Genomic DNA, 12119 nt, shown 5'->3' with positions numbered 1-12119 from the left:
AATGCCTCACTGATCTGCTGGGGCTGGCTTGGAACTGTGAGAACACAGGGAGGGGTTTAGCTGCACGTTATTAAGTGAAAGAAGCCGGTCTGAAAGCCCCACGTGGTTTTGTGGGGGAGGAAGAGCTTCACTTCCACACTCTTGGGGTCTCTGACTGGGCCTGGGAACCAAGTGTCACTGACTCCAGCTGATATGGCTTTGTGGGGTTCACTCTGGGGCAGGGTGTGCATGGCGGGAGACTCGTGTGTATCTGCTGGGACGCATGAAAACTCTGCTTTTCTGTGAATCCTAAGCTGCTCTAAAAAACACTCTTTTTTTCCATACTGGAGATTGAAGGAGGGTGCTCTCCCACTGAGCTGCATCCCCAGCCACTTGTTCTGTTTTTCATTCTGAGACAGGGTCTCGCGAAGTTGCCCAGCTGGCTGGCCTCACACTGCAATTCTGCCCCGGCCTCCTGAGTCACTAGGACCCCAGGGGTGCCGCGGTGCCGGGCTCATCAAGTGTGTATTTTAAAAGAAAGATTTTGAATCAATAACCTAAATTTCCATCTTAAGAAGCTAGAAAAAAAATGAGCAAACCCAAAAGAAGGTAAAAATTTAAAAATTACAAAGATTAGGGTATAGATAAATGAAATAGAGAATAGAAAATCAAAAGGGAAAATCATTAAAAGTCGTTTCAAAGATCAACACAACTAATAAATCTCTAGCTACACTACTAAGAACAAAAGAAAGTAGGATCAAATTACTAGAATAAGGACTGAAAGAGGGGCCATTACTACTGACTTTACAGAAATAAAAGGAATTATAAGGTAATATTCTGAATAATCACATAACCTAGATGAAATGAAAAAATCCTGTGCTAGTCAACTTTCTGTTACTATAACAAATGCTTGATATAAATTAACTTAAAAAGAAGAAAGGTTTGTTTGGTCTATGGTTTCAGAGGTTTCAGTCTATGACCAATCAATCCTGTTGCTTTGGGCCTGTGGCAGCACAGTACATCATCCCAGGAAAGGGTGATGGAGGGGGCCCGTTTACCTCATGGCAACTCAGAAGCAAAAAGAAAGGAAGAGACTGATGTCCCTCTGTCCCCTTCGAGAGCACACCTCCACTGACCTAAAACCTCCCACTAGGCCTTGGATGGTTCCCACCACCTTCCAATAGTGCAGAGCTGGGGACCAAGTCTTTACTGAGCACATGGGCCTTCGAGAACACTCTAGATTCAAACTATAGCAAATTCTTTAAAAGACACCAATTACCAACACTGACTCAAGAAGTAAGAGAAAGTTTTAATAGACTAATAACCAGTAACGATATCAAATTAGTAATTTTTTTTCAATTATTCACAAAGAAAAACCCAGACTGTGGTGGCTACACAGCCGGGGAAGAATCAATACCGATCCTTAACGAGTGTTTCCAAAAACAGAAGGGACACTTCCAACCACTCCGTCAGGCCAGGTCTACGTGACGTCCAAACCCGCGAGAAAACCACCAACCAACATTCCTCATGAATTCAGATATAAAAGTTCTCAGTGAAATTCCAGCACACCAGGTTCAGTGGCATAAGGAAAGAGTCACACTCCTAAGTGAGCAGGATTCGTGCCAAGGACGCGGGGTTGGCCCAGAGTGTGAAGATCAGTCCATGTGATGCCCTAATCAGTGGAATAAAGGGCAAGAGCAACATGTCCATCTCAACAGATGCAGAAAAAGCGTTTGACAAAGTCTAATGCCCTCTCATGATTAAAAAAAACTAACAAAGTAGAAAGGGAAAGGAGCTTCCTCAGCCTGATAATGCACAATTACAAAACCCACAGCTGCCATCACACTGGATGTTTCTTGGTACTGGGGACTGAACCCAGGATGCTTACCACTGAGCCCCATCCCGGCCGATTTTTGTTTGATTGGTTGGGTTTTGTTTTTTAATATTCTATTTAGAGACAGGGTCTCCCTGACTTGCTAAGTGTCTAAGTACTCTGCTGAGGCCTCCTGCCTCGGCCTCCCAAGTTGCTGGGCACTACAGACGTGGCCACCGCCCAGCTTACCATCCACTTACTGGTAAAAGACTGAATGCTTCCCCTGAGGCCAGGGATACGACGGAGATGTCCACAAGACCTCTTCTGTTGGGCATGTTAGTCACAACAACAGGCATGAGAACAGAGAAGAAGCCACTAGCTGAAAAAGTAAGTTGAGTGGGTCTGGGGCTGGGGCCCAGCGGTAGAGCTCTCGCCCAGCACATGCGGGGCCCTGGGTTTGATCCTCAGCACCACATAAAAATGCATAGAATAAAGGTATTGTGTCCAATTTCAACTAAAAAAGAAATATATATTTTTTTAAAAAGTCAGGGCTGGGGATATAATCAGTTGGTAGAGAGCTTGCCTAACATTCACAAGGCCCTGGGTTCAATCCCCAGAACCTACACACACACACACACACACACACACACACACACACGTGTATATATACATACATACATGGAATGATCTCTAGTGACATGTGACATGATCTTATATACGGAAAATTCTAAGGATCACACCCAGCAAACATTAGGATTAACAAACCAATCCAGCAAGGTTGCAGGATGCAAGATCAATATACAAACATTTATTGTGTTTCTACACACTAATAATGAACAAGCAGAAAGTGAAATTAAGGCAATTCCTTTTATAATGGCATCAAAGTGAATAAAATACGTAGGAGTAAATTAAAATATGTGCAAGATTTATACACTGAAAACTAGAAAATACTGTTGAAAGACATTGGGAACACCTAATTCAGTGGAAAGACACCACACATCCGTGGATTGGAGACTTACTACTCCCCAAGTAGATCTGCAGCTCCAGCTAAATTCCTATCAAAATCCCAGATGCCTTTTTTTTGCAGAAATTGAAGAGCTGATCCTGAAATTTATATAGAAACACAAAGGATCCAGAGGAATCTGATTAACCATGTAATCTTGAAGAATGAGCAGGAGGACTCACATTTCTTGAGTCAAAACTCACCACAAGGCTGTAGCAGTCAAAATAGTCTTGTGCAGGCATAAGGACAGACATTCAGAACAATGAGACAGATTAAGAGACCAAAAATAAGCCCTTATACTTAGGGTCAATTGGTTTTCAGAAGGTGTTCCAAGACCATTCAATTCAGAAAGAACAGTCTTCCAACAAATTGTTCTGGGACAACTTAACTATCCACATACAAAAAACTGAAGTGGGACTCTTATATCACACCATATAAAAAAACTTAGTATAAATCAAAGACCTAAGTTAAGTCTGAAATCAGAAAACCTTTAGTGTTCATGATCTTGGACCAGACAGTAACTTTTTAGATATGACACAAAAAACTCAAGGCAACAAATGAATAAATAAATAAATAACAACAATAGATAGGTTGGACTTTGTTAAAATTTAAAACTTTTCCCAACTACTAGTGCCGCAGTCTGGCTGGGCACAAAATCACGAGCCACTCACAGCCTTGTAGATTCAAACAGCAATTCTTTATTCCCGAACTCACACCGGCACTCTACAATCATGTTCTGGGCAAAATCCACACTCTCCACTGGGCTCTGAATCCCAAATACTCTCTGAATCCCACAAGAACTCAAGGCGCCTGAGGCAGCAGGATACGCCCTATTCCCAGCAGGAATAACCTTAAACCTGGAACCTCCCTAAACTCAAGGAGCAGGATACTCCCTAATCCCAGCAGGATACACGCTAAACCTGGATCCGCCCTGGTCCTTGAGCAAGGTCACCTTACATGCAATGTCACTGCAAATGACCTGGGTCCAATATGGAGAGTCCTTCCTCTAAGCAACGTTGGGTAGGCTGACAAAGAAATCGCCATGCGTCATTCCTACTTGGCAATGGCTCTCAGCATACTAGGGAGACTGAGGCAGATCACTAGATCAAGGCCAACCTGGACAACTTGTTGATATCTTGTCTCAAAATGAAATAAAAGGAGCTGGGGATGTAGCTCAGGGGCTGAATACCTGGGTTCAATCCCCAGGACCACACAAAATGTGCGCAATCCCTCTCCTATTTCCATGAAGTGAGGGTCCTTAGAGACAAGAAGGGATGTGAGGAGACACTAGGGCCTACCTAAACAAGCCAGTGTTCAAATTTCGCATCTTTCTAAAATCTATTTCTAATTAGTTTGCTTGTTATATTGCTCTTACTAGAATCGAGGTCATAATTCCATGTTTCTACTGTTCTTTTCTTGTACACGTAAGCACAATTGATTTTTGTATATTGATCTTGAATCTTAACTTTTCTGAGCTCATTTGTAGGTTGTAATGGTTTTTGCTGAATTACTTAAGATTTTTGAAATACTATAATGTAGAGATGAATATAGATGTGAATGTAGATGGTAGTTCTGCTCTTCCAATCTAGATGCATTTTTTATTTGTTCTTTTTAATTATACATGCATTTTATTTATTTTTTATTCCAAATGACATGACTAACACCTCCAGGTGATGGTGAATAGATATGGTGAGGGTGGGAATATCTCTCTTCTTTCTAATCTTAGGAAATAAAATATAGGTTTCAGGGCCAGGATCATAGCACAGTGGTATAGAGTATCCCAAATTTCATGAGGCCCTGGGTTCAATCACCAGTAATGCAAACTTTAATACAGATTTTATCATTAATTATGACATTAATGGCAGGTTTTTATGCGCCTTTTGTCAATTTGAGGGTGTCACTGTGTACTTCTTAATAAAAGGAAAGGGTGTTTGACATTGTCAAATTTTTTTCCCGCATATTTTGAGATGGTGTGGTGGGGTTGGGGTTTTGTATTCATGTGGTGTATTACATTGAATGATTTTTGGCTCCTAAATATTTTTAAAAACTTTTGTGCTACAAACGACATCATCCAAACTGTGGAAAGACGGCTCACGGGGTGGGAGAAGAGGCTGCAGTCACCCCTTGATGAGGTGTGGTGTGAAGAGCAACACTCAGTGAGAAGGGAGACAAGCCTTCCACATAAGGCGAGCAGAGGGGGTGGACCCATGTTCCTGCAAGGGACAGAAGGCCCGTCAGGGGTGGGACAACTCATCATCGGGGAAGGGCACACGGAAGCTGCAGTGACACACCACTTCACAGCCTGAGGGCGGCCAAGGTGAGGAGCTGCTTCGCACACTAGGGTCACGTGCTGGAATAGAGGAGAACAGGCCTTGGGGTGGGGGATGTGAAAGATGAGGAGCTTTGGAAAACAGTGTGGACACAGGTCACCACCTCGCCACTTGTATGGGCACAAACAAAACAAAAACATGTTCTGTCATTACAGCAAGATGTTGGAAACAACCCAGGCCACAGCCTGCAGGTGGAGGGACAGAAGTAAGGGGACTTACTTCCATGCAGAGGAAACCAGACTCACCCACCCATGGCACAGCGATGTGACCCTGCGGGCTCAGTAGGAGACAGTGGGGATCACCCACAGGGTCACCAGGGTTTGCTGGGCTGGTCACATGAAGCTGCTTCTGCAGAATACAAGGTGCTTTTCTGGAAGTCACACTGGATATGAGGTGACCTGCATCCAATGTCCCTGCAGAGAGGTGGGTGTGGGCCTGGCTCCACCAGCCTGGAAGTCCCCGGGCCTCAGCTGGAGGGCCGTGGCACCCTGAGGGCACCTCCAGTCTCCTTTACACTGGCTGTGCAGGGCATTAGGGTTCCAGGCTCAAAAGAGAAGGCAGAGGTTCAGAATGGCAGCCGGTCCCTGAGAGGGCTGGAGGTGTCTGCAAGCCTCTGGCCTCTCCCCTGGCTGCTCGTGGGGTCAGCCCGTTTGCCACAGAAGGAAGAAGGTCTCTGCTGGCAGGTGCCGGCTGTGGAGCCACTGTCTGCAAGGAGGCGGGCTTGGGGGTGGAGGGCCTGGGCCCCCACGGAGATCCTGCAAGAGGCCAGGTCAGCCATCTCCCAGCTGCCGATCGGCAAGTGTGGTGTGGCAGCAGCATCAGCACCACGTTCAGAGGGTGATGGTCCTGGAAGATGGCGGCTTGGTGAGACGTACTAGTGCACCATCATGTCACGGATCTCTGGCCACCACAGTCTTGCACGCACTCAGCAGAGGCCTGTGGCCATCTAACTGACGACACACCTAGTGTTCGAAACCTTGGAGCCACTGGCACCCAGGGGACACCACTGACCCTCATAGCACCTGTGGCCTGCAGTCAGAAACAGCTTCTGGATTCTGTTGGCACCACCCTGGTGTCCCCGTGTCCTCGGGCTCCTCTTCAAGAGCCCCTCACCAGGCTGCGGAGCAGGAGGGACCCGGTGGCTGCCGTCCTCCCAACTAGCTGGGTTTCCAGGCCTTTCTTGCCTCAGTACTTTGTCTCTCAACTGCCCTGCAGCACGCATCTGGACCTGGTCTGGTCACCGTGTGGCCTGGGATTCTCGGGACCTACTCTGCCCCCCCTGTCCAGGGGGCACCAGGCAGTCCCCACTGCAGGAAGCCCCTGCAGCACCTGGCAAGTGACAGGGATGGCAGGTGGCCCAATGCCAGGCAATCAAGGGGGCCATGGCCCAGGGCCAGCACTGGCTCTGCACCCCCTGGACTGTGGCCCCAGGAGCCACCAGCTGAGGGAACACCCAGGCAGCTTCCTGTCCCATCCCCTCCTCCCTCCCTCCCTCCCTCTCTCTCCCTCTCACACACATACAGACACACACTCACACACACACACACTCTCACATACACACACACTCACACATACAGACACACTCACACTCACACACACTCACACACACACATACACACACTCACACTCACACACACATACACAAACACTCACACACACATACACACACATACAGACACACACACACACATAAACACACACTCACACACACTCACACTCACACATACACACACTCACACACACATACACACACTCACACACACTCACACTCACACACACTCACACTCATACATACACACACTCACACACATACACACACTCACACACACAGACACACACACTTTATTCAGGGGAACTCACACAGCCTCACACTAACGGTGCTGGGGTGACCTGTCCCGCAGCATTTGTCACACGGAGCAGTCACAGGGCTGTGCAGCCCCTACCAGTGCCTGCTCTGAATCCCTCCCCACCCTCCAAGGGAACCCTGGCCCTTTACAGTCCTCCCCTCGGTCCTCCCTGGTCCCAGGCAAGGCCCTCTGCTTCCCATCCCTGGATCGTCCCCCCGGACTCCATGGGTCCTACCCGAGGGGCTTCTGGCCTGGCCTCTTACCACACCCCGTGGTCTCTGTGATACATCACGTCACATCCACCCCTTTTGGTGGGGGACCAGGTTGTGAGTGTCCTTCATTTGTCCCCACCTCCTGCTCCTGTGACACTGGGCTGTGAGCACTTAGGGCCAGAGCCCGTGACCCTCTCGGGAGGCAGGCATTTGCCGTGGGCGCCAGGTGGTCCACACATCCCGGCTGACCACGCGCCTGCCTGGCGCACCGTCTCTGCACCACAGTGCGCAGGCTGCGAAGTCAGCCGTGGACACAGAACTCCCCTCCTGTCCCCACAGGACAGCGCCACAGCTGGAGCACAACAGTTACCTGAGATTCTCTTGAAGGACGGGCTGCAGAAAACAGAGGCCCGAGGCCATGGTCTCCCATGTGCCAGACCCCGACCCTGCAAGGGCTCCGAGCTCCAGCAAGCTTGCTCCCTCCCACAGGTCCCCGTCCCCACCTGACCTGCGGCCACCACCGTCAGGTCTTCAGCACTATGGATTCGCTGTCGGCTTGCCTCTCTAGAACTTCAGAAGTGGACCACCGTAGGTGCCTGCTATGGGGGTCTTTCCTCACCACAGAGCTCCTGGACTCATGGATATTGGAATGAGATGATGGAGTCCTTCCTGCTGCTGAGCTGAACGCCCTGTGTCAGCCATGGTCCAGGCTTGTCTCTTCTCCTCTTGATGGACCTCTGGGCCGCTGCCAATTTGGGGCTCTCTCTTTTCATTTCTCTTAGTAAAAACCTCGTAGTGCAATTGCGAGTTTGTAGGGCAGTTGTCTGTTTGGTTTTAGAAGCTACCAGGTCTATAGCCAGGTCTGATAGCCCACACCTGTAATCCCAGCAACTGGGGAGGCTGAGGCAGGAGGATCACAACTTCCAGGCCATTCTGAGCAACTTAGTGAGACCCTGTCTCAAAAAAAATTTTTTAATATTTATTTTTAAATTATAGTTGGACACAATAACTATTTTATTTTTATGTGATGTTAAGGATCAAACCCAGGGCTGTGCACACACTAGGCAAGCACTCTACTGCTGAGTCACAACCCTAGCCCTCAAAAATTTTTTAAATGGGCTGGGGGTGTAGCTCAGAGGTAGAGCACGGTGGCTCAGTGTGCAGTGCCACAGAAGGACAGAGAGGGAAGCGAGCCACCAGCTCTTCACCCAGGGATGTGCCCTTTGCAGGCCCTCCCCCCGGGGGTCCCAGGGGCTCTGTGCCTTTGCTGAACACACCCTCACTTTCAGTGGGCCATTCTGGTGAGTGCTGTGGAGAACTCCGCGCGGCTTTAGCCTTGGTCTCCCTGACGCCTGTTGGGGTTGCCGTGTTCGGTGTGCATTGGCCCTCTCCAGTCTCCTTCGGTGACACGTCTGTTCAGATCCCCCATTTCTGAATTGCATTTTGTCTCCTAATGCTGAGTTGTACTGTTTTTGTGTGTATCTCCTCTCAGTCCTGCTCTATTTCTTTCTTTCTTTTTTATTATTATTATTTTATTATTATTATTATTTATCTATCTATTTTTATGTGGTGCTGAGGATCGAACCCAGTACCTCGCACGTGCTAGGCGAGCGCTCCACTGCGGACCCCAGCCCCAGCCCCCCTATTTATTTCTTAATGAGCAGAGTTTTTAATTTTGATGTGATCCAATAAGTCCGATTTCCTTGTATGGTTCTGTGTCCTTTCTGAACAGCTGTGCCTACCCCAAGTCAAAGGCCCATTCCCCTGATTTCGTCTCCCCGGGGTTTGTAGTTCCAGCTTCTGCCTTGGCAGCCGGCCCCACCTCGGGCTGAGTCTGGTGGGGGCCCAGGCCCCTTGGTCTCCACGTGGGAACCTAGCAGCTTCAGGCCATTTGTTGGAGAGAAAGTCCTGCTCTGGGCACTGCATCAGCTCCTCTGCTGAGAACCAAGGACCACAGAAATGGGCCGTGGCGCCCAGGGTCTCCCTGTCCCCTCTTGCCAACGTGCCCTGTCGGCCACCGTGCTGCCACAGAGCTGGACACGGGCGCCTGAGTCCTCCAACTGCTCTCTCTCAAGACACCTGGGTGCTCTGGGTCCTGCCTCTCCACACAATGAAACCCGTCTCCAGCTCCCCACAGCTGCAGGGTGGGTCAGGGCTGGACGTGGCGGGGCTCTCCATTCGTCTGATTTCTGCCTACACTTTGTCTGAGCGGCTCGTTTATTATCAAAATGATACGATTTCAGGCCAGGCATGGCGACGCACATCTGTAAACCCAGCAGCTCGGACGGAGGCTGAGGCGGGAGGATCACAAGTTCAAAGCCTCAGCTACTTAGCCAGGCCCGAGGCAACTCAGCAAGACCCTGTCTCTAAGTAAGATATTTTAAAAGGGCTGGGGTGTGGCTCAGTGGTTAAGGGCCCTGGGTTCAATCCTCGATGCCAAAATAAACAAATAAGTAAATAATAATACGATTTCATTGTAAAAATGGGAAAATCCAGAGAAGTAGCTATAGTAGCCCATGGGGGTGTTCACTCCAGCTGTCTTCTGCCGACTCTCCAGTGCGCCCCTTGCCAACCCAGGCCCGAGTTCACAGGGAGCCGGTGTTGCTGTGGCTGGCACTGTGGCTCTGGCTTGGCCCCTCAGCCTTCTCCTGATGCTTCCACACCCATCTCCTGCATTCCTCCTGGAGACCTCGATGGCCAGAGAAGCCTGCCCCACACAGGCCACAGCCGGAGACACCTAGAACTCGGGGGAGCCATCCTCAGACAAGGGAGGCCCAGGGCCTCAGCCTCGTGGGGCGGCCTCCCTCCAGGTCCCTGGTGCTGCGCTCCCGGTGGCACACGGTCCACTCACTGGGCACTGTCCTCCCTCTGTCCCACCAGGCCACTGGGATGACTCTCAGTCCTCAGCAGAACTCAGTGGGGATCCCCGGGTCTCAGTCCGCGGCAGCAGGGGTCTCAGTGGCAGCATGGTATTCCACATGTCCTTCTTCTGGGTCAGCTTGGGTGGGTCACCACAGAGACAGAACACCTGACACAGCAAGGTCCAGAGGAAAGGCTTGGTTTGGCTCCGCAGTCCACAGGCACCAGGTCCTTCCCGTACATTACGGCATGGGAGCCGCTCACCTTATGGCAGCTGCAAAGAAAAGGCGGGAGGGAGAGTCCCTGTCCCCTGTGACCCAACATCCTCCCCAGGCCCCTGAAGGGCCCACTACCTCCCAATGGTGCCACAGGCTGGGGTCCAAGCCTTCAAGGGTGACACCAGCTTTGGGGGACATTAAGGTCCACACTACACATCTCTGCCTCTGCTCCTCTCCTGTGTCGGGCTGGGGATGGACCCGAGCTGGGGAAGCTGGGCCAGGACTCTCAGGGCCACAGCCCAGCCCTGTCCCAGGTCTCTACCCACAAGGTGGTTCTCAGCAGCTAGAGGAGTTCTTTGAAATCATTTCCCAGTTGAACGCAGTGGCGCTTGCTGGGGATCCCAGCGACTAGGGAGGCTGAGGTAGAAGGATCACAAGCTGGAGGTCAGCCTCAGCAAGACCCTATCTTAAAATAAAATAAGAAAGGCTAGAGGGCAGCTCAGTGGTGGCACACCCTGGGTTCTGTTCCTAGCACTAAGGAAAAAAAATCCCAGAATAGGATTATTTTTTAAGGTTCTAAATTCATACGGCAAATAGTGTCCTGAAAACACTCAGCCAATCAGGTATGGTCATCTCTGTAGGATGTGAGAGGGCCTCTTCGTCATGTGTGAAGTGGCCCGCACCTCCCAAGGACTAGAACCACTCTCAGTCCCTGCACTGTGAAGACAAAGCCCAGAGGCATTTCCCCATTCGGGGTGACTTGGGAGTTGAACAGCGGCTCTGTCCCTAGTGGGCTCTGGGGGCCTCTGCATGGGAAGCAGCCACCAGGCTCTGGGTTGGGTCCCAGAACTGCAGAAAAAAGGGGGGGAATTATGGGCTGTGACAGTGGATCCCAGAGCTGTGAGAAGCAGTGCAGACGGCGCCCGACGCTCGTCTCCGGGTGGGGTAGCACACGTGTGGGGAACCTCGTGGCAGCCAGCTGCGACAACCATACAGGTAGCACCCAGGCCTCCCGGGTCCCCCACCCTTCCAGCCACACCTCCTGCCTCCCACTCAGCCCCTGGTGGCTGCGGTTCTGGCCTCTGATTCATGGCTTCATCAGGGTGCTGCACAAAAGGAATCCTACCTGTGTGGCCTGGGGGCTTCCGCCTTTCCTTCGGTTTCTGGAGACCCCTCGGCTGATGTGTGCCTCCATAATTTGCTCCTTTTCATATTCCTGTGTCTCCTGAATGGCCTGTCAGTGTCTGAGAATGCCCACAGGTGGCAGCTTGGCTCAGCAGGCAGGTGTGTTGGAGGGTGACGTGGAGCAAGTGGCCGTCTCCAGGGAGGAGAGGGGCCATTCTCACAAGGAGAGCCTTCCTGGTGCCAGGGCACAGGGTGGCCCAGCAGCAGGGGGTGCAGGGGGCAGTTCTCGGCAAACTCTCAGGCATGGCTGGCTCTTGGAAGCTTCCATCTGTTTCTCTGGTTCCTAATAAGGCTGCACACTCCTTGCAATCCCTTCAAACTCCTTTTCCACCTGAAGGTGCCAGAGAGGATTCTGATGTTGGTAACCAAGGACCCGGACTGGCCCCTCCCTTCTCAGAGGACATCATAGCCCTGCCAGCCTGAGGCTCAGGCACATGTGACTGCAAGAACCTGCCGGGAGGCGCGGGGACAGGGAGAGCACTGGACACAGGGTTGGCCCTGCACCAGCCATGGGCCCCAGGCTCCTTCTGGGCATCCCAAGCCAGCTGAGGGAGGGACCTCAGTGGGGACACCTTCCTCTGGGCTCCGTCCCTTCCTCCCCTCTCCCGACCCTGGCCAGGGCAGCTGAGCTGATCAGAGAGGGCAGCCTTGCTCCTCCCTTGAAAGAAACCCC

Source organism: Callospermophilus lateralis, chromosome 11 (assembly GCF_048772815.1).
Source record: "Callospermophilus lateralis isolate mCalLat2 chromosome 11, mCalLat2.hap1, whole genome shotgun sequence".
Classification (NCBI taxonomy): domain Eukaryota; kingdom Metazoa; phylum Chordata; class Mammalia; order Rodentia; family Sciuridae; genus Callospermophilus; species Callospermophilus lateralis.
The sequence above is the reverse complement of the archived record's forward strand: the minus strand, read 5'-3'. Positions refer to the sequence as shown.